Genomic DNA, 20,657 nt, shown 5'->3' on the forward strand with positions numbered 1-20,657 from the left:
AGATCAATATAAGTTTAAAAATTCTTTCAAAATTCATTTGCAAATCTTTGAAAACTCGTTCTTACCTTCAGGGCAACTGTCTGACTTGGCTCCTTCTTTAATTATACACATCTAGATTCGTGAAATTCTAAAGTGGGAAATAAACTTTCTAATGTACTTACCTCTAGATCTTTAGAAATATAGTAGGAGTCGATTATTGAGGACCATTCGGGTGTCCTTGGAAAAGCATTTAATGCATACCTTAGAGAATCTCGGTTTGTTACCTTTTCTTTGAGATTAGTAAGTTCGGTGATCAGCTCCTTCAGTTTAGTGTGCAGTTGCACTACTGATCCTCCTTTTAGCCGAAGGTTCATCAGCTGGTTCCTGAAAAGGTCCCGTCTTGCGAGCTTTGCTTCTGGCATTCCTTCGTGTAGCTCCAGGAACTTTTACCAAAGTTCCTTTGCTAATTCGTAGACGCCAATCCTGCTGATTTCTTGAGGTGGTAACACACTTAGCAAGTAGAATTTGGCTCGTCCATTCGCCACAAAATCCGCTTGCTCTTTCTTTGACCAAAAGTGCTCTTCTTTTCTTTGTCTTTTTGATCTTTTGGAGCTATAAAATCGTATTTGATTATTAATAAAACTTCAAAGTAATAAAAAATAGCTCCATTCGCTATAGGGCGAACTCCCCCTCGAACTTCGGCTGAGTAGATACTCGATCCAACCATCATCTTGTTACTTCAATCGGCAGTTAGTCCTTTTGAGGCGGTTGGGCTTTGATATAAATTGTTGGTGCAGTAGAGGTCGGCAAGAGGGAGGTGAATTGCCTACAAAAAATTAAACAAGTCCTTTCCTGATCTTTGGATTTGATTAGTTATGCACAATTAATTGAACAAAATAAGAATGCATAAAATTAACAACTTCTAAGAGAATAGTAAGAAGGCTAGATTTACTTAGTTACAACCTATGTGGTTGTTAATCCAAGGCATTGAAGAAGCTCCACTAGAAATCTCCTTTGCTGAAGGCGGAGTAGTCTCTTATAGACGTTAACAACTTAGAAAAAGACTAGGAAGTGATTACAGAAGTTATAGTTGAGTTGTTTTTTAATTCCTAACTCTAGGAGTCCTTTTTATAGCCCCTAGAAAAATCTATCCGTTACTTGGAGGTGCCTCCAAGTAGGTCCAAGGTGCCTTCAATAAGACAAGTTTTATCTGCCGAAGATAAAATTTTATCTTCGGCTAACAGGAATTGAAGGCACCTTCAACAGGCTTTAAGGCGCCTTTCATGAGGCATTGAGGCCGCCTTCAAGCTCGTTGAAGGCACCTTCTACAAGGAAGATCAGCCTCCAGTTGGTCTTCTTCGTGTGGGTAATGCTTCGGTTATCTGGAGTTGAGCTCACTTGAACCCAACTCCGACCTTCTCCTTGAGCAGGTTTCTTCCTCGGCTTCTTGTCCCTCGGAAGCACCGCACGTGTCCTTCTCATCCGTCGGTATACTTTTTCGCAGCTTTTCGTCCCTCTGATGTACCGAGCCCGTCAACTCGCTTCCCGTACCATCCTTCTCGTCCGCCGCATCTTCCGCTCGACTTCTTGTGCTCCTAAGTTCTTGCACACTTAGACACAAGACATCAAACACAATAGGACTTAATTTTACTTGGTTGATCGCATCAAAACTACCACGGGATATTTACGTGCACATCTCTAGAAACTTTTAGGGAGGTACCTATAGTTGATTTTATTGAATGTGACTCATATTTGGATATAAGTTTAGTTAAGATGGATATTAGTTTAGCTCTTCCTTACCCCACATGCATGGGAGAGGTGTGTTTTGTCCTTGACCTTGCAGGTTTCTACAGGCCCTTGACTGGATACTTCTACTGAACTGTCTCCAATCGCCAGGAAGTAATGAGAAAATGGTAGAGGAAGTGACATTCACTCTAGCTCGGAATATTCTACTCCCAGTTGGATCCTACATCTGAACCGTCTTCAATCGCTGGAGAGAACTTTCGAGGAGGTGATGATGAGGGAGCTATACTTGACGATATTAATCACACGAAAAAGTCACTCACCTCTCTTCAGACCATTTCACCCTTAGTGTGGCTTTTAAAGTTGAATCGTCATCAATCGCCGAGGAGGATCTTCATTCGGACCAACCCATTGCCAGCGTGGCTTCTACTTTTGAATCGTCTTAAACCGTTAGGAAATAAGGGGAGTCTGTTCCTTTCTTTTGTTTTTACTTCATACTTTTCTTTATTTTTATACTTGAGTGTTAGTTTGCATTTCGTACTTTACTTTTATACTTTATATTTTATTTGGTCTATATTTCATTTGGTTTCAATCAAACATATCCTTGTGGGTTTGCTAGTAATACTTTGAGAATTGTAAAAGTCTTTAAATTGACTGTCAAGTTTTAGGTCATTTGACATGATTGAATGCTTTACTCGTAAATTATTGGCTAGTGTGGTGATGGAATCTATTTTGATCAATTGAGTTTGATTGCTAAAAATTACCTAAAGAGGACTACTACATGCCTACTTCTAATTAACCTTTTGTGTAATATGCACTCATGACAATTGAATTCTAGAACTTGCTTTGTTCTTTTTGAAATCACAATAACATATGCATACATGGACACGATGCAGGATAATCCTATTCCCATTTTTTGATTTCTTCTCCTTTCGAATTCTAGTTGAATAAATCACCCAAAGCAAAATTTTCTTTTTCAACCTTGCTTTACCTTAATTCCATTGAGAGTTTTGGTTGATATTCCTGATGAGTTAGGATCTCTAAAATTAAAAGTGTAGGGTAGGTGTTATGTGTTGAAGTTTATGGAGGTGGAAATCGATTAGAAGTTCGATTGGTGAATTTTGGTTTGAATGTACCAAATACAATTCGAAAATTGAAGAGGCACAACTTGCTTGAGTTGTTTGAAGCAAACATCATTAGTTGGTTTGAATGAGATTTTACTCTTGTATGATTTCTGGAAGTTTAAGAGGATGAGTTGAAAAATATAAATAAAAATAAAAAAAAAAACTTTCTGCAGTAACCAATTCAATAAGTTGTTCCAGCTCACGAGGAAAAACAAGGAGACAAGGAGTTTTGTATCAACTTGGAACTGATTGGTGCGAATTTTCTTATAAGTTTCCTGGACAGTAACTGATCCAATTCAAGTGCCTGACTTGCGAGGTAATTTGATGTTCCATTTTCTCCATGAAGTCTATTCTCAATTGACTCAAAAGTCTTGAAGTGCTCAGGAATTTGGAATTCAGATACTCTGAAATTCCTGATGAACAGACATTGATGAACAGAAATCTCAGCTCAAGAAATGTAGTTGTTGATGAGGAAGTTCTGAAATGTTAGATTGAGTGCCTAACATCTGGGATGATTTAATCTCAGAAACTATGAGCCACTGAAGCCCAGTCTGGATTCTGAAGATCTGAATTCTGAAGCTTGAATTGGATTTTAAATTTCAGGAATGCAGAAGTACCTTAAGCAAAACAAAATCTGCTGCTGATCAAATTCTATGGTTGAAGTGTTTATGTTTGCTTTCAACATGCTTTTCTAACAATTCTTGTTGTTCATTGGCACTCATCCGGGGCAACAGTTTATAAATATGATGAACCATGAACTGATAGGAGGATATTGCTTGTGCTATTAAGGAATCAATTTCATTTTTTTAAAAAAACTTGTAGAAACTGGTGTGCCAAATTTGTTTGTGAATTTCGGAGCAATGAAAAGTCAAGAGAAGTTGTTCTGAAATTGCCATTTGGTGTTCTCTCCTTCAGAGGTCTTTTGTGATTCGAAATCTGAATTTTCCTGGAATCATATCTCTGAAACTAATCTCTGGAATCTGTGAATCTGCTGGATTGTTGCAAGGTCTGGTTGTATCTTTATCTGAACAACATGAACGAAATTTCGAGCCATTCAGGAAGGAGAGTATTCTGTGTTGTTAAAGGCGCGCACAAGGCGCTAGGCGCACAAAGCGCTGGGAAGAACGCCTCTTCCCACACGAGGCGAGCGTTGTTCGCCAGGCGCGTGCCTAGGCGCGCCTCGTGCGCCTTTGCACCTCAACGAAGGCGCGATCGAGGCGCCGTGATCGATCGTGAACAAATATGGATTTTAAACAAAAAAAACATTCCAAATCAACGTTGTTTGGAATTAGGGCACGGGAAACAGAAGCAGAAAATGCAGGGAGGAAGAGAACGCAGGAAGGGAGGAAGAAACCTAAACCCTTTTTCGTCCGCCGCCGCCATTGCTGTCGCGCCATCGCTGAGGAAGAAACCCAAGTATGTTTTCCTTCTTTTTTCTGCTTTTTCCGTTCTTCACTTCGTCTTCTTCGTCTCTTCTTCTTTTTCGTCTGTTATCATCTTCTTCTTCTCTTCGCTTCTTCTCTTCGTTTCTTTTTCTTCTTCGTTTCTGTATCTTCTTTTCTTCTGCAGTTCTGTATCTTCTTTTCTTTGCTGTGCTGCTGTCCAGTTCGTGTTCTACTGTGCTGCTGTCCGATTTTGTTTTGTTTTGGTTTCCTGTTTTTTAATTTTTGCAGGTTGTGTTTTTGCTTCCTACTGCTATCCGATTTTGGATTTTTTGGTACTATTTTTTCGCTTTTATTGGTTCGTATTGGTGCTGCTATCCAATATTTCATTTTTTTACTGTTTTTTTATTTTTGTTTGTCTTGTTTTGCTTTTTGTTTTTTACTATTTTGCTATTGTTGGCACAAATTGTACAGTGTTTTTTTATTGCTGGCACCATATTGATTTTATTTTATTTTTAATTTTTCAGACTATTTTCTTGTTCAATTATCATGGAAGGTAGTAGTGATACTCCAACATATATATCAAAAGATCCGGGATGGAATTATTTTCAAAAAGTTAATCCGGATAATAAAAATAATTTAATTTGTAACTTTTGTCAAAAAGTTACAAAAGGGGGTATCTATCGTGCAAAATAATATCTTGTTGGGGGGTTTCGAAATACTACGACTTGCAAAAAATTCTGTCTCATGTACGTGAAGAAATTAAAAATTTCATGGAGAAAAAGACGGAGAAAAGTAATCTTTCTAAATTTGCGACATTGGACTTTGAGGATGTAGACCCTCTTGGTGATGATATTGATATGGATGATATTGGAGCTAAAGTTGTGCCGCCTATAAGTACAAGTACACGTTCTAGATCAGTGAATATGCAAAAAAGGCCCAGACAGATATGTCTAATGAATACGTATTTTGCTCCTAATGTACAAAAAAAAATGTTAAAGGAAGAAAGGGTAAAGAAAGACAAACTACGATAAATGAGGCATACAAGAAAGAATTGAGGGAAAAATCTTGTATAGCCATAACTGAGTGGATGTATGATGCGGCAATTCCTTTTAATGCCGTTACCTATTCAAACTTCAAAAGAATGTTGGACTTGGTTGGTCAATATGGTATAGGTCTAAAAGGACCTAGTTATCATGAGGTGCGAGTTCCTATTCTAAAAAAAGTAGTTGATAGTGTGACAAATGATTACATTAAATCATGTGAAACAGAATGAGCCAAGTATGGTTGTAGTTTGATGGCAGATGGGTGGACAGACAAAAGGTAGAGAACATTGATTAATTTTTTAGTGAATTCTCCTAAAGCTTCAGTTTTCATCGAATCGGTTGATTCTTCTGATTATGCAAAGACTGGAGAGAAAATATTTCAGTTGCTTGATCGATTTGTGGAGCGTGTAGGAGAAGTAAATATTGTTCAAGTTGTTACGGATAGTGCAAGTAACAATGTGCTTGCTGGTAAGAATCTATATAATTCTTTCTTATCAATATGTTTTTTCTTATATATGTTAAACTTATCTATTTTTCTAACTTCTTTTGTAGGAAAATTATTAGAAGCAAAAATGCCACATTTGTATTGGATTCTTTGTACTGCTCAGTGCGTCGACTTGATCTTAGAAGATATTGGAAAATTGCCTGATTTTAAAGCAACATTGAAGAAGGCAATGAGTGTGAATGCTTACATTTATGTTCGCCCCGGCATGGTAAATATGTTGAGGCAATTCACAAGACAAAAAGAGCTTTGTCGGGCAGGTGTCACAAGATTTGCTACTGCTTTTCTCACGCTTGAAAGGATGCACCTACAAAAGTAAAATTTAAGAAAAATGTTCATTTCAAAGGATTGGACAGAGAGTAAATGGGCTAAAAAAGCAGCGGGGAAGAAGGTAGTTAAAATCATCATGACACTTAGATTTTGGAGCAGTATTGTGCATATTTTAAAGATATATGACCCTTTAGTCCGTGTTCTAAGACTGGTTGATGGCGAAAGAAAATCTGCAATGAGCTGTATTTATGAGGCTATGGATAGGGCAAAAGAAACAATTATGAAGGCCTTTAAAGAGAAAGAAGAGAAATACAAAGAAGTGTTTGAGATCATTGATGCGAGATGGGAATGTCAACTTCATCGGCCTCTGCATGCTGCAGGACATTATTTGAATCCAGAATATTTTTATTCATACACAGATTCAAATATTTGTGGAGAAGTGGTGAATGATTTGTTTGAAACTATGGAGAGATTGGTTTCAAGCGCTACCGAGCAAGATAAAATCAGTACCCAGCTCTTTATATATCGAAACGCAGAAGGGCTATTTGGGAGGAATGTGACAATTAGACATAGAAGAACATTATCTCCAGCATAATGGTGAGAATGCTATGGAGCAAATATCCCAGAATTGCAAAAGTTTACTATTAAAGTGCTTAACCTCACTTGTAGTGCTTCTGGTTGTGAGCGTAATTAGAGTGTATTTGAGCAGGTATGTAATAAATATAAATGTTTAATACTATTAGTATGTTACTTTTATAAGTAGAAAATATTTTTTGTTATTTTATTATACTTATTATGATTTTTGACATTTTGTAGATTCACAGTAAAAAAATGAATAGCCTAGCTCAGCAGCGCTTAAATGATTTGATATTTGTGAAATATAATTGTGCATTAAAACTTCGGTATGATGCACGTGATAAGATTGACCCCATCTCTTTGACAGATATTGATAATAGTAATGAATGGTTGATGGGTAGAATGAATGGAGAAAGTGATAATGAAGAAGATGAGTTAGTTTTTGAAGGTGATGACTTAACATGGGATGTCGTTGCTAAGGCTAGTGGAGCTAAAGAGCCTGAATATTGTACTAGAGGAAAAAATATTGCATCCATGACCTCTAGTTCACATGCTAGGCCTAAACAAGTTGAGAAGGGAAATCCATCTTCCTTTATGAGACACTGATCTCTAAGACTTAGAGATGAAGAAGAAGAAGAAGAAATTGAATTTGAAGAAGATGAAGATAAAAAAGAAGAAGAATACAATGAGGATGATCTTGAGCTTGATGATTAATTTGATTTATTATGCTTGTTTTGATGAACTTTGTTAGTTTAAATTAGAAAGTTGGAACTTGAAAGTTGGAAACTTTTATTAATTTTATTATGGTGTTGCTTTGCTTGTCATATTTGATATTGATGTGTGTGGAATATTAATAGTGTGTCAATAGTTTAGTAGTCATCAACTTCATGTTCAAGAGGCGCGCCCCTCGCGCCTCGGGCTCTAGTAATCCCTTTGCGCCTCGGTGCACCTCGCGCCTTTAACAACATAGAGAGTATTACTGAAAATGCTTTTACAATGTACATTTTGACTAAAATGGTTATGAGACGGGAAAGGAAAAAAAAAATCAAGATGCTGTCCATACTGAAATCCAGATAACTGCTAAGGAAGCTGAAATGGGAAATTGAACAAAACTCTGAACTTGGGGAGTTTCTAACATGTGCATCCATGAGTGTGGAATCATCTCAACTCAGAATACTTGATAACCAAAATCTTAACTTTGCTCTTCTAATGTGAACGGTTTCAGAGGTTTTTGAATGTCCAGTATGAAAAACAAATGACAGGAAGGACACACCAGGAGTTGGTTGTAATTTCTAGAATATGTTCTTTGGATCAATGAGAATTTTCCAGGAATTTGTGATACAAATTCTGTAATTTTAGGAAACTGATTTCTGAGATTGATATCTGAAAACTCAAAGCCTCAAATTCGCTGAGTTGGACTGCAGGATATCAGGAACAACTTTCCAACCTAACAAACAGGAAGATCTTGAGTATCAGAATTCCTGAACTCTCATGGAACAAATGCTTCCTGTGTGATTTTTATGCCAACTTAGCTGAAGTGTTGTGAATATAGGTTGGCATTCTTGATGCTGAACTGAAATCGGGATACATGAACCTGAAATCATTTCATCAATAATTGGGTTCATTGCTTGTGTGGAATTAGTTGAGGATTGAACTAGAGTGGGTTGGACAGAAATTAATCAATCTGCACATTCCTATTTTGATAAGGTCAACATGGTGAATTGTATTCGACTATGTTCTATCGTTCTTTTGTTTACTTCATCACCAAGAGACATTCCTCCATACAAATAAAATTGGTAAACTCATCAAGCTTATTTTTCCAAAACTCTTTAACTTCTCATTGTTTTTTTTCAATTATTTTTATTTGCTTCCTTTAGTTACTCTGGACTGCATTTCAATTCTTGATAAATACTTTTAATTCTTGCATGCTATCTATTTGTGATGATGAAGAATTAAAAAATAAGCAAGTTTATGGTAGTGAAATGCTGTAAATGTCATTGAGTGAACCCCACTTCCATACATAATTGTGAGAAAGTGGAAATACTATTATGCGAGATTGTATCTTTCTTAGTTTTTCAGGTGAATTGAAATTACTATGCTTATTAATTATTGTAAGGATTAAATTCATAAATGTTTGATCTTTAGATGGTCTTAGTTGTTGGTGCAATCTTCCTTGGGTAAAGATTGACTAGGTTGACTAAGTTCGGGTTGACTCGAGCTTGAATTTCTATATTTGGACAATAGTGTGAATGAGAAGTCAAGTGGGTCAAGATTGACCAGAGACTTGACTAACAAAGTCCTAACTTGAAGTTAGGCACATGAGAAGTCCTACTAGAGCTTAGGCAAATGAAAGTCCTAGTGGGACTATACAAATCTAGTTGGGAACTAGGTTAACTCCAAGGTGGGTTAGCTGGGAGCTAAACATTTGACACAAGTAAAGTTCTAGTGGGACTAGGTAAACCTAGTTGAGAATTTGGTTAAGTCCAAGGTGGGTTAGCTGGGAGCTAAACACTTAGAACAAGGGAAGTTCTAGTGGGACTAGGCAAATTTAGTTGGAAACTATGTTAAATCCAAGGTGAGTTAGCTGGGAGCTAAACATTTGGCACAAGGGAAGTCCTAGTGGGACTAGGCAAATCTAGTTGGGAACTAGGTTAAATCCAAGATGAGTTAGCTGCGAGCTAAACACTTGGCACAAGTGAAGTGCTAATGAGACTAAGCAAACCTAGTTGGGAACTAGGTTAAGTCAAAGGTGGATTAATTGGAAGCTAATCACTTGGAATGAGTGAAGTCCTAGTTGGGAACTAGGAAATGGAAGTCCTAGCAGGACTAGATAAGGGAAAGTCCAAGTGAGTCAAAGGTTTACTGAATACTTGACAATAGTAAGTTCAACAGGGAGTTAGTATAAAACGAGGAAGTTTCGACATAGCAAACTTTCGGAGGTTATAACTTTTGACTTGGATATCAAAACGAGTTGATCTTGGATGTGAAACGAAGCTCGTTTGGAGCTCTACACTTTTACTATGTACTAATTGATTGGGTAATCTATTGGGGGTCAATCGATTGGTTCACAAAGCACAATATAGAAGGTGCATTAATAGATTGGATAATCAATTAAGGTCAATCCAATCGATTGGTTGATTAATTGAGAGCCTCTTTCACGTGAAAACTTAAGGAACCAATCGATTAGGGATGCCCCAATCGATTGGGAGATCGCTTCTTTACGAAGTATAATAGCTTTCTCGCAAAGGGGTTGAATCGATTGGGAAGATGCTCAATCAATTAAGCCTGACGTTGATCGATTGAGAATTGATCAACTAGGTTTGTCACGAGAGAATAGAAGGGTGTCAAATTGATTGGCTAATCGATTGGTGTAGGCTCAATCGATTGGTAGATCAATTAGGCAGTGTTTCTCGTGAGAATAGAAAGCTTCTGAATCGATTAGGTAATCGATCAAGAAGCTGGTAATCAACTAGTTTGGCTTACAATCGATTATGCAAGCAAAAAAAAGAGATGTTCTATAAGCTTGAATGGTCAGATCCGACGTGGTAATTGATTGAGAGTAAGGCCAATCGATTGAGAACCTTAGATCGGCGTGATGAAAGGTGTTTTCATGAAGGATTCAAGCTATGTAAATTGTTCACACAAGTTCTTGTTCACACAATTTCATTTGTATTTGCTTTATGTTTCGTGTTGTATTTCTCGTGTTGAGTTTGTACGAGGCTTCTCTGCCTCCTAGAAGGAGGATTTCATAGTGCATCTATGAGTGAAGGGAGTAGATCCTTGGATTAGTCATCTTAAGGAGGTGAAGACCAAGTAAAATTCAATGAGTTACCATTGCTTAAAGTTTCTACTTCAATAAATTATCAATGAAGCGATCGGAGCTAATCATCCCCTCTAGCTCTCTACATGTCCTAACAAGTGGTATCAGAGTGAGACCTCTCTTCATTGGACTAATCGTCGAAAGAGCAAAGAGCTAGAGGTAGAAGTTGAAGATTTGAACCATAATTTCAACAAGTCAAAAGGCTAATCATCAAGGCGCTCAAGTTCAAAATGGAGTTTAGAGATGGATTCAAATATGATATCTGAGCACCTCTACTATTTAGATTGGGAAGCTTCGATCTTTAGAAGTTAAGGGTAAAATTTTTTCTCATGATGGAGATAGAACAATGGTTTGCTCTAATGGAGAGTTTTGAAGTTTCAAGAGGTTTAAATAGCAAATGGAACAGGGAGCAAATCAAGAGATACGAGACTAATGACAAAATAACCAAATTGTTCATTAATTTATTACTAAACACCATTTTGTGCAAAGTTAGAGAATACCAAGATTCTAGGGAGCTATGGAGCAAGTTGATAAAACTTCATGGAGATCTGACCTCGGTGCAAAGTGAAGCTAAATCGAAAGAGAAAAACTCTTTATTTCAAGCACAAGAGGATTCAGAGGTTGAGAGATGCTCAACATCCGAGGATGGAGTTGAAGAGACATCCACCTCAAGGATTGAGGGGGAGCAGAGTTCATTAAGATCGCAACAAAAAGAAGCCTTAACATCCGGATTAAATGAAGGATCATGTGCCTCCTCTACAAGCAAAGATATACCAATTTTAATTGTTAAAAATAAAAAACATATCATATACTTTGATAGGGAGAATGCACACTACAAGAGCAAGTGTCTAGAATTGACTAAGAAAAAGACTCAAATGACTCTTAGGATAAAGAAGAAGCCAAGAGAGGTTGGCCTCGTGATACGAAAGGGCAAGGAGCACATTGTGTGCTTTTCTTACAATCAAAAGGAGCATTATAGGAATCAATGTCCAAGGGGGAGGAATCCGACCAAGAACAAAGAAGGAAACTCAAGTCAAGGAATAAGAAAAAAAAAATCTAAGTTTGAGAATTTAAGGATAGAAAATTAAGTCTTGAGGTCAAGACTTGATAAATTAGAGAAGACCCTTAAGAAAATGACAAATGAAGTTATAGGGTCAAAGAAGCAAAACCTAGAGTTAGAAAGCCAAGATTCATTTAATAGCAAGAGAGGTTTGGGATACAAACCAAAGACTAAAGAGAATGCGCCATTGTATCAACTAGTTTCATATAGTAATGGAACCAACATTAGGTCTAGGAGTCAAGTCAAGGTTTCAAAGAAAGTTATCCCTAGAGTTAACCTTGAGAATACTAACGTGACTAAGACTTTTAAGAAGCCTAAGAAAGTCAATAAGAATGTTACAAGGGAGGTTACCCCTAGAGTTAACCTTGAGGTGACTAAGAGCTCTAAGAAGTCTAGAAAAGTTATCAAAAAAGTGTCTAGGGAAGTTATCCTTAGTGAATACCTAGCATATCCAAGGAACGAAAATAGGTTTTGGGTTCCTAAGAGTGTGTTTACTACACCCTAGGTGGGTTTAGAGTATGTCAATTCTAATTGGAAGGGTAGTTAATCCAACTACGATGAAGTTGACACTTAAGAAAAATTAAATGAGAAATGAATTTTTACTGTTGAAGATTAAAAGTGTGCCAATCAAAATTTTTAAGAATTGAGCTTAATCAAATTGGCATAAATAAAATAGAACTCAAATAAATACCAATTTGAGATTTCGACATTTTCTAGGGAGATGGGAACAACTTATGCTTATTTTGGCATAATAACTAAGGATAAAAATTAGATGAAAATCTAGATATATTTTTTGTGTTAAAAATGCCATGTTTTGTGTGTCCTATCATATGTCATGACACCTTTTTTTTATATTCATATTATCATGAAAAATGATACATGTCATACATACATCATTGAGTTAAAATAGTTTTTCTTTTAAAAAATATCTATTTAGTGTATGTCATCATCATTTACATGCATTGTTTTAAAATTCCTTGTAATTAAGAACAATGTCATTAATTGACATTCTAAGTAGGATGATCAAAGCAAAACTGCCAAGATAAAAATGCATGCTTCCTTAGTTTTAGGAAAAAAATCATTTTACATCTCACAAAGACTATAGAGTTGACTTATATGTGTATATTGAGACACATTAGATATAAGTGAGATGTTAGGAAGATGAAAAAAACTAAAGATGTTGATTTATTGCATCTTTTTGATGTTTAGTATCATCAAAACAAATGATTATGTAAAGTCCAATCATGGGAAAAATTAATGTATAAGTCATGTGCATTTAGCTCAAAAATCGTAGTTAGAAATTTATTCTGAAAATTATTTTTAAATCATTTTGAAAAACCTTGATGAAGTCTATTTGTTGATAGAAATTATCATTGATTAGTTAAACACTAAATTAGAGTGAAACAATGAGGTTTTTAATTTTGTGTCAATCTTTAAAAATATGTATATTTTTATAGAAAATTATTTTTCCATGATAGTAAATGACAAGTAATATTTGCATAAAATTTTATAATTTTTTTTTATAATTATAGAATTACTTATGAGTTTATGAAATTAAATTCAAAAATCAGAAACTCTAATCGATTAGGTGATCGATTGGGGCAGACTGTAATCGATTGAATCCTAACTCAAGCCATTGGTAAGCCATTTTTCTTAGCACAGAATGAGTCTTAATTGATTGTCTAATTGATTCAGACATTTCAACCGATTGAAGACAATTTTCAATCGATTGGGAATTGTTGATTTCGACTGAAATGGTCTAATTTTAGTTCATTAATACACATTTAGTTAACCTAATTGTCCCTAACCATCTGAAATACTTGTATAAGTATATTTGAATAATTTTCTGGGTGAAAATGAAAAGGGGGTGGTTTATGATGAAAAATGTGGAGTTAGGGGAGATTTAGATTCAAGATTGAATTGTTAATCTCATGACTTCGTTTTGAGTTTTTCTAAAAATTTAGGAACTCAAAATCATAATAGAGGTTGGAGCATGCTTTAAGGGGGAGGTCTTTCTAAAAGACATGATTTTTTTTTATAAGGATGAGCAGACAATGGAAGGTTGGGAGCCCTTATTGTGATGAATGCTTAAGGTTGAGCACAGGAGATGATGAAAGGTATGAGACTTTCATTGGGTCCATTTGAATAAATTGACTCTCGGAGAGAGGTTTTGAAGTGTGTCAAAGGGAGAGAAATGTGGAGTTTAAGTTAGAAACCCTTATTCATGCTTTGACATGAGATCAAGATAAAAGTTGGGCTAATGGGTTAGCCTAACTTAAGCATATTGTCAAACATAAAAAAAGGGAGATTATTGGTGCAATCTTCCTTGGGTCAAGGTTGATCAGGTTGACTAAGCTCAGGTTGGCTTGAGCTTAAGTTTCGATGTTTAGACAATATGTGTGAATGAGAAGTCAAGTGGGTCAAGGTTGACCGGAGACTTGACCGACAAAGTCCTAACTGGAAGTTTGGCAAACGAGAAGTCCTACCTAGAGGTTAGGCAAATAGAAGTTCTAATAGGACTAGGCAAACTTAGTTGGAAACTAGGTTAAGTCCAAGGTGCGTTAGCTGAGAGCTAAACATTTGGCACAGGTAAAGTCCTAGTAGGACTAGGCAAACCTAGTTAGGAACTAGGTTAAATTCAAGGTGAGTTAGCTGGGAGCTAAACACTTCTTACAAAAAAAGTCCTAGTGGGACTAGAAAAACCTAGTTGGGAACTAAGTTAAGTCCAAGGTAGATTAGTTAAGAGCTAAACACTTGACACAAGGAAAGTCCTAGTGAGACTAGGCAAACCTAGTTGGGAACTAGGTTAAGTCCAAGGTGGATTAGCTGAGAGCTAAACACTTGATACAAGTGAAGTCCTAGTGGGACTAGGCAAACCTAGTTGAGAATTAGGTTAAGTCCAAGGTGGGTTAGTTGAGAGCTAAACACTTGGTATGAGTGAAGTTCTAATTGGGAACTAGGAAATGAAAGCCCTAGCAGGGCTAGACAAGGGAAAGTCCAAGTTGGCCAAAGGTTGACCGGACACTTGGCAATCGTAAATCCAACAGGGAGTTGACATGAAATGAGGAAGTTCTAAATATTAAATTTTCAAAGGCCATAACTTTTGACTCGGATATCAGAATGAGACGATCTCAGATGAAAAATGAAGATCGTTTAGAGATCTACACTTTTACTCTTACTAATTGATTGGATAATCAATTGGGGAGGTGTTAATCGATCAAGGAATCAATTGGTTCATGAAGCACAATACAGAAGGTGTGTTAATCGATTGGATAATCGATTAAGGCCAATTCGATAGATTGGTTGATTGATTGAGAACCTCTTTCATGTGAAAATAGAAGGAACTAATCGATTGGGATGCCCCAATTGGTTGGGAGATCATTTCTTCATGAAGCATAGTAGATTTCTCATGATGGGGCTGAATCAATTGGGAAGATGCTCAATCGATTAAGCCAGATGTTGATCGATTGAGAATCAATTAACTGGGGTTGTCATGAGAGAATAGAAGGATGCCGGATCAATTGACTAATCGATTGCGACAGACTCAATCTATTAGTAGATTAATTAGGTAGTGTTTCTCGTGAGAACATAAAATTTTTGAATCGATTAAATAATCTATCAAGAAGCTAGTAATTGAATGGTTTGGCTGACCAATCAATTATGCAAGTAAAAAAGAGTTATTCTGCAGGTTTGAATGGTTGGATCTAACGTGGTATTCAATTGGGAATAAGGCCAATGGATTGAAAACCCTAAATTAGCGCGATAAAAGGTGTTTTCCCAAAGGATTTAAGATATACAAGCGGTTCATGCCAGTTCTTGAGATTTGTAGGAGAAATGTTGTTGCACTTTCTAAACATCAATAGGGTAATCAAAGCAATAAGAGAGCAAGCTAATCAATTTTTTAATTATTGTAAATCATGTTCAATTTCATTTGTATTTGCTTTATGGTTCTTGTTGTATTTCTAATGTTGAGTTTGCAAGAGGCTTCGCCACCTCTGGGAAGGAGGTTTTCATAGTGCATTTGTAAATGAGGAGAGTGGACCCTTGGATTAGTCATCTCAAGGAGGTCGAGACTAAGTAAAATCGAATGAGTTTGCTTTGCTTCAAGTTTCTACTATAACAAATCATCAATGAAGCGATTGGAGCTAATCACCTCCTCTAACTCTATACATGTCCTAACATTAGTTTATTTACCTTTTATTATTTTCGAGGTATTGTTAGGGAGATGAGTTTTTAATGGTTTTGCATTTTTGCTTACTTTCCCAAGACGTACAATAATAAGTATGGGGAAGTTGATAATCGACAATTTGACACATTATTTCAGGTTGTTATTTGGTGTTTTTATCCGCTCGTATGCTTAGTTTTGCACCTTATATCATGTTTACAAGTTGAGGATTATTTTGAACTTCATTTCATTTTGCCTTCATTTATGACATTATTTATTAGAATGTGAACAGGTTCTTATAGGATATTAAAGTTGGTTCAATTTGATACATGGTTCAAGTTGAAAGTATTGGTGCAGAGAGTATCATAATCAAACCTATATTTTGATGTTGTCAAAGATTCAAAGTTAAGTCCTGTTGTGATCTAATATATTTACCAAGTACGCAAAATGAAGGAATTGACAAGTCTATATGACCTAACACTAGGCAGGAAGTCCAGTTAGGTTAGGAGGACCAGATAACTGGCAAGAAGCCTAGATAGGTTAAGATCAAATATCTGACAGGAAGTCTAGTAGGGTTAGCAGGACCAGACAACTAGCTGAAACCCAGATGAATATCTCGCAGGAATTCCTAGTGGGTCAAAAGATCAGATGTCAAGGAGACTGGAGAGAGGGTTTCATTGAGGATGAATCCTAGTGGGACTCTAGGCGTTGATTGAACTTAGATCCAATCTGGAAATCTAACTTAAGACCAAAACTAGATTCTGGTCTTGATTAGACAAGATTTAATTTACAAATATATAACTATTCATGCATTTGTATTGACTCTATTATGCAAGTAGTTTTATTATTGGACAAATTTATTTTATAGGAGCTTGAAGTGAAAAGTCAAGATGGAATGAATAGTACTCTAGGCACCTCAGTTGGTTAGAGATGTTTTGAGTGAACAGAGGTATCTCGGGTGAACACGGGCACCTCGGATGAACAGAGGCACCTTAGGTGACTGGAGGCGCTCTGAAAAAAGGTAGATCCGCTACCTTAGCGGCCCCCCTAGTGCCGGCCCCACGGATATGGAGGGAGGTTCATGCAGGTACACAGGCCATAGGCGCATGGCGGGGTAAACCCCAGGTCGTCAGTTCCTGAGAATCGACCCCTGGCCATTACGCCAGAGATACCATGCGCCCACCGTCTGTGCTACGCCCTGGGGGCAACTGGAGGCGCTCTGAAGCTGATAAGCATGAAGGATGAGTTTCGACGCATTGGAGGTACCTTAGATCATTAGAGGTTCCTTGAAGAGAAGAAATACCAAAGTTTTCAGATCGGATCAGTATATATGGAGTCACCCAAGATAAATCGAGGCGCCCCCAATACCTTATAAAAGTAGCTTAACGAACTCATGCAAGATATCAATTCTAATACAAGCTTCAACTCGATTTTGCTATGCCATGTCCTTGCAACTACTGTACTGTGACCCTACTACGCCGAATTTACACTTGAGCAAGCTTCTACAGTAAGCACCATAATGACATTGAGCTCCTAGTGTTGGTAAAAATTTAATTGTTAATTATTATTTTACTTGCATAAGAAAGTGTAGGTTGTTAATTTAATTGTTAATTATTTTTATACTTGCATAAGAAAGTGTAGGTTGTTATGCTTTTTTCATCCTTGTATTCAACATCTCTATCTGAAGATTTTTCGGAGGAGAATTTTTGTGGATTGCCCTTCGAAAATATCCCAAGGGGACATGGGCCTTAGAGTTGTTGTCGCTAGACTATAAATCAAGTAACTGATTGTACGTTGTTTTTTTGTCTTATTTTATTCTATTTTTCTCCCGCTACACACTCAATTTTCAATAAGTCTTTTTAAAATTGAAAAAAGAAAGTTTTCAAAATTACACATGATTCATCCCCCCTCTTATGACTTGTAAACTATCTTACAAATGGTATCAGAGCTCAAGTCTCACTCAATATTTGTGTAACCACAAACTTGAGCAGAATTTGTCTCTCTCAAAAACCTTTTTCTAAACTCTTTTCTTTTAATATTTCTTTTATACTGCACTACTTGCTCCAAGACTAAGTTTTGAAAATTTTTCTTGAGTATTTTTTTTTACAAGAACTAAATGGCTCAAAGCGAGGGACACAACATTGCTCGCCCCCACTTTTCAATGAGATAACTTTCCATATTGGAAGAGAAGAATGGAGGTCTATCTAAAGATCGACATCAAACAATGGTTCAACATTCGACAAGGATATATGACTCTAATAAATGAATCCAATATTGTGCTCTCAACCTAGAAAAAATGGAACTTAGAAATGAAGAATAAAGCTAAACTGACTTCAAGGCATTGAACACTCTCTAATACGGGCTGACGAAGGAGGAACTCAACTAGGTCGGATCCTTCAAAATTTCAAATAAGCTTTAGGACAAATTGATCGAGCTACACGAAGGTGTAAGTACCTCGAGTAAGTTTTGATGTGATCAACTGAGTTAAGTTAGACTCTACGGTTTGCTCCCTTGTGTTTAAGTATTAGTAATTAGCCTTAAGAGCCAATCATGAGATGATTAGGTCTTTTGGATTACTCATTAAGTTAGACTCAAATGAATCCACTCATTGGATTGAGTCTAATCCGAATTAGACACTTTGGATTAATGGGTTAGATTTAATGGGTTAGACTTATTGGGTTATTGGATTAATGGTTAATCCAATATAATAAATCTAACCCATTAAGAGGAATATAAAGAGATAAAAACCCTTGGTATTCATGGGATGAATATAAATAGTTTTTGGATTTATTTTTTCATGAGATGAAAGAGGTGTGACTTTTAGACTTCTCTCTTCTTCCTCCTTCCTCCTTAGGCGAATTTGCTCTTGGTCGAACCATGTTTCTCGCTAGCATAAGAAGATGGTTCTTCTCCGAAGGTTTCGTTCGTGTGACGAACGAAGGATATGTTCATGTGGATACCGTAGAGGTGCGGACGCTTGAACGCACTGAGATCTGGATCCAAAGAAAAGGTTGCTGTCGGGATTACGAAGGGCACGCAACAAAGGTATACCTCTCATGTAGAACTTAGTATATGATTGTTTTCTCCTTCGCATGAATCTTCTGGAGAGGATCTAGTTAATTTTTTCGCTGCACTTAAGCATGTTTAGCGCGCTAGATCCCTACAGTGGTATCAGAGCCACTTGCGAAGGCATATACTAAGTTGTTAGAATTTTTATATATGATATAGAAATTGCATGATAGGTTTACTGCGATTTGCAAAATTATGGGTCTCGGCCAAACAAGGTTTCGACTAGATTGTGAATCTCGGCCAGACTATGAGTCTTGGCTAGATTTTGTGTCTCGACCAAATCCTAAGCCTTGACCGAAATGGGTGTTTTGTTCGGAACAAAGCATAGTTGGTGTGTGACCAGCAATGTCTCAACCAGGGGTGTTTTGTTGGGAACAAAACATAGTTAGTGTGTGACTAACAAGGTCTCGGTCAGAGGTGTTTTGTTTAGAACAAAACATAGTTGGTATTGTAGGTAGTAGGGTCTCGGGTACTGCAGCAACTCATACAATGGGTATGCAAAATAAATTTTACTTCTGGGGCGCTGTCCCCTGAAACCCTCGCAAGGGGTGCTGCCCCCTTGACCCCCGCCCGCTAACCGCCGTGACGTTGCGACTCATAATTTGTTGTTGAAATCATAGAAAATTTTATGTCATAAAATATTATGAATGTTATATGACATGGTGCATGGTTATTGCCTTTAATCCCAATGTGATTGGATGTGTGTAATGCTGTAATTCATAATACGGCTTGCGTGTCGTGCCTTTATCCCTTTTGTTCTTGTTGTAATTAGATTACACTCGAATATAACTCTAGTTTCTTTAAATTTTGTAATGTACAAAATTAGAAAGAGTTAGTCTTCTAGACGACGAGTGAAAAGGAAGGAAGGACAACAACACACGACAACCAAGGAAGTGATTGGAGAAGATGCTTAGACCTAGGTTGACTTATCACTATTCTCATTGGCTTGAGAAGATCATAGTTTATAGGGGCCATAACCATGTCACGTTTAAATTAGCATATATGTTGATGTATGCCATGATATGCCATGAATGTATGTGATGCATGTGTAGCTATCGTAATTAGGTCATTTACATATGGCTACTAAAGTTTGATACTCACTACTATCTCGATTATTTGTAGTAAGGTTTGCCAAAGCAAAGTGACTCGTTTTATCGTGGTAGAGTGCGACTGGACAATTGTGATGTTCAACTATTGGACTTTGGGTGTGACTTAACTAAGTTGAGAACTTAGAGGCATATCCCATAAGATGCAAATCATATTATACTAGTCTTGGGCGATTAGCCAAAGCTAACTCAAGATGAGTAATAGTATGAGTTTGATAAGATGGGAAAACAAACAATCAATTTTATTCACCTAAAAATACAAGAGTTACATAGGATGTAATTGGTAAATGTTATCTACCTAAGTTGTACTAAGTCTTGGGTGATTAGCTAAAGCTAACTCAAGATAAGGTATAATGTGGATCTTGTCTTATTGGTACACGTTGCCTACCTAATTTATACAAGTCTTGGGTGATTAGTCAAAGCTAACTCAAGATGAGGTATAATGTGGATCTGGCCCCCACTTGAATGTCTTTACTTTTGAGTTTAGAGCTAGTAGTGACTTGCTCCTATCAAGGTTTAGAATTCAGTGGGAGAATCATTTAATAATGACCTAATTAAATGATCTGAGTATGATACTTCTCTGCATTTTATTGTTGTAGACCACCATGTCGTCTAGTACGTAGAAGACACTATCACTGTGATCTGTCCTCGTAGAGGACAAGCTCAATGGAGCTAATTTCCTACACTGGTATAGAAACATGAGAATAGTTCTCAAGAAAAAAAGAAAATTGTACGTCCTAGAGCAGTCTATTCCTGAAGTATCCCCTGCTACTGCCACTAGAGCTAATAGGGATGTTTACAAGAAGCATCAAGAT

The 20,657-nt window shown here is 36.8% G+C and overlaps 1 long non-coding RNA gene across 1 annotated transcript; it reads left to right on the forward strand.

Moving 5' to 3' along the window:
• Positions 1-367: 367 nt before the first annotated feature.
• LOC121985251 lies at positions 368-3,370 on the forward strand. The gene is made up of 2 exons (XR_006113108.1): positions 368-3,162; positions 3,246-3,370. It is a non-coding gene; the product is annotated as an uncharacterized LOC121985251 (long non-coding RNA).
• Positions 3,371-20,657: the final 17,287 nt, after the last annotated feature.

Source organism: Zingiber officinale, chromosome 1B (assembly GCF_018446385.1).
Source record: "Zingiber officinale cultivar Zhangliang chromosome 1B, Zo_v1.1, whole genome shotgun sequence".
In the NCBI taxonomy this organism is placed as follows: domain Eukaryota; kingdom Viridiplantae; phylum Streptophyta; class Magnoliopsida; order Zingiberales; family Zingiberaceae; genus Zingiber; species Zingiber officinale.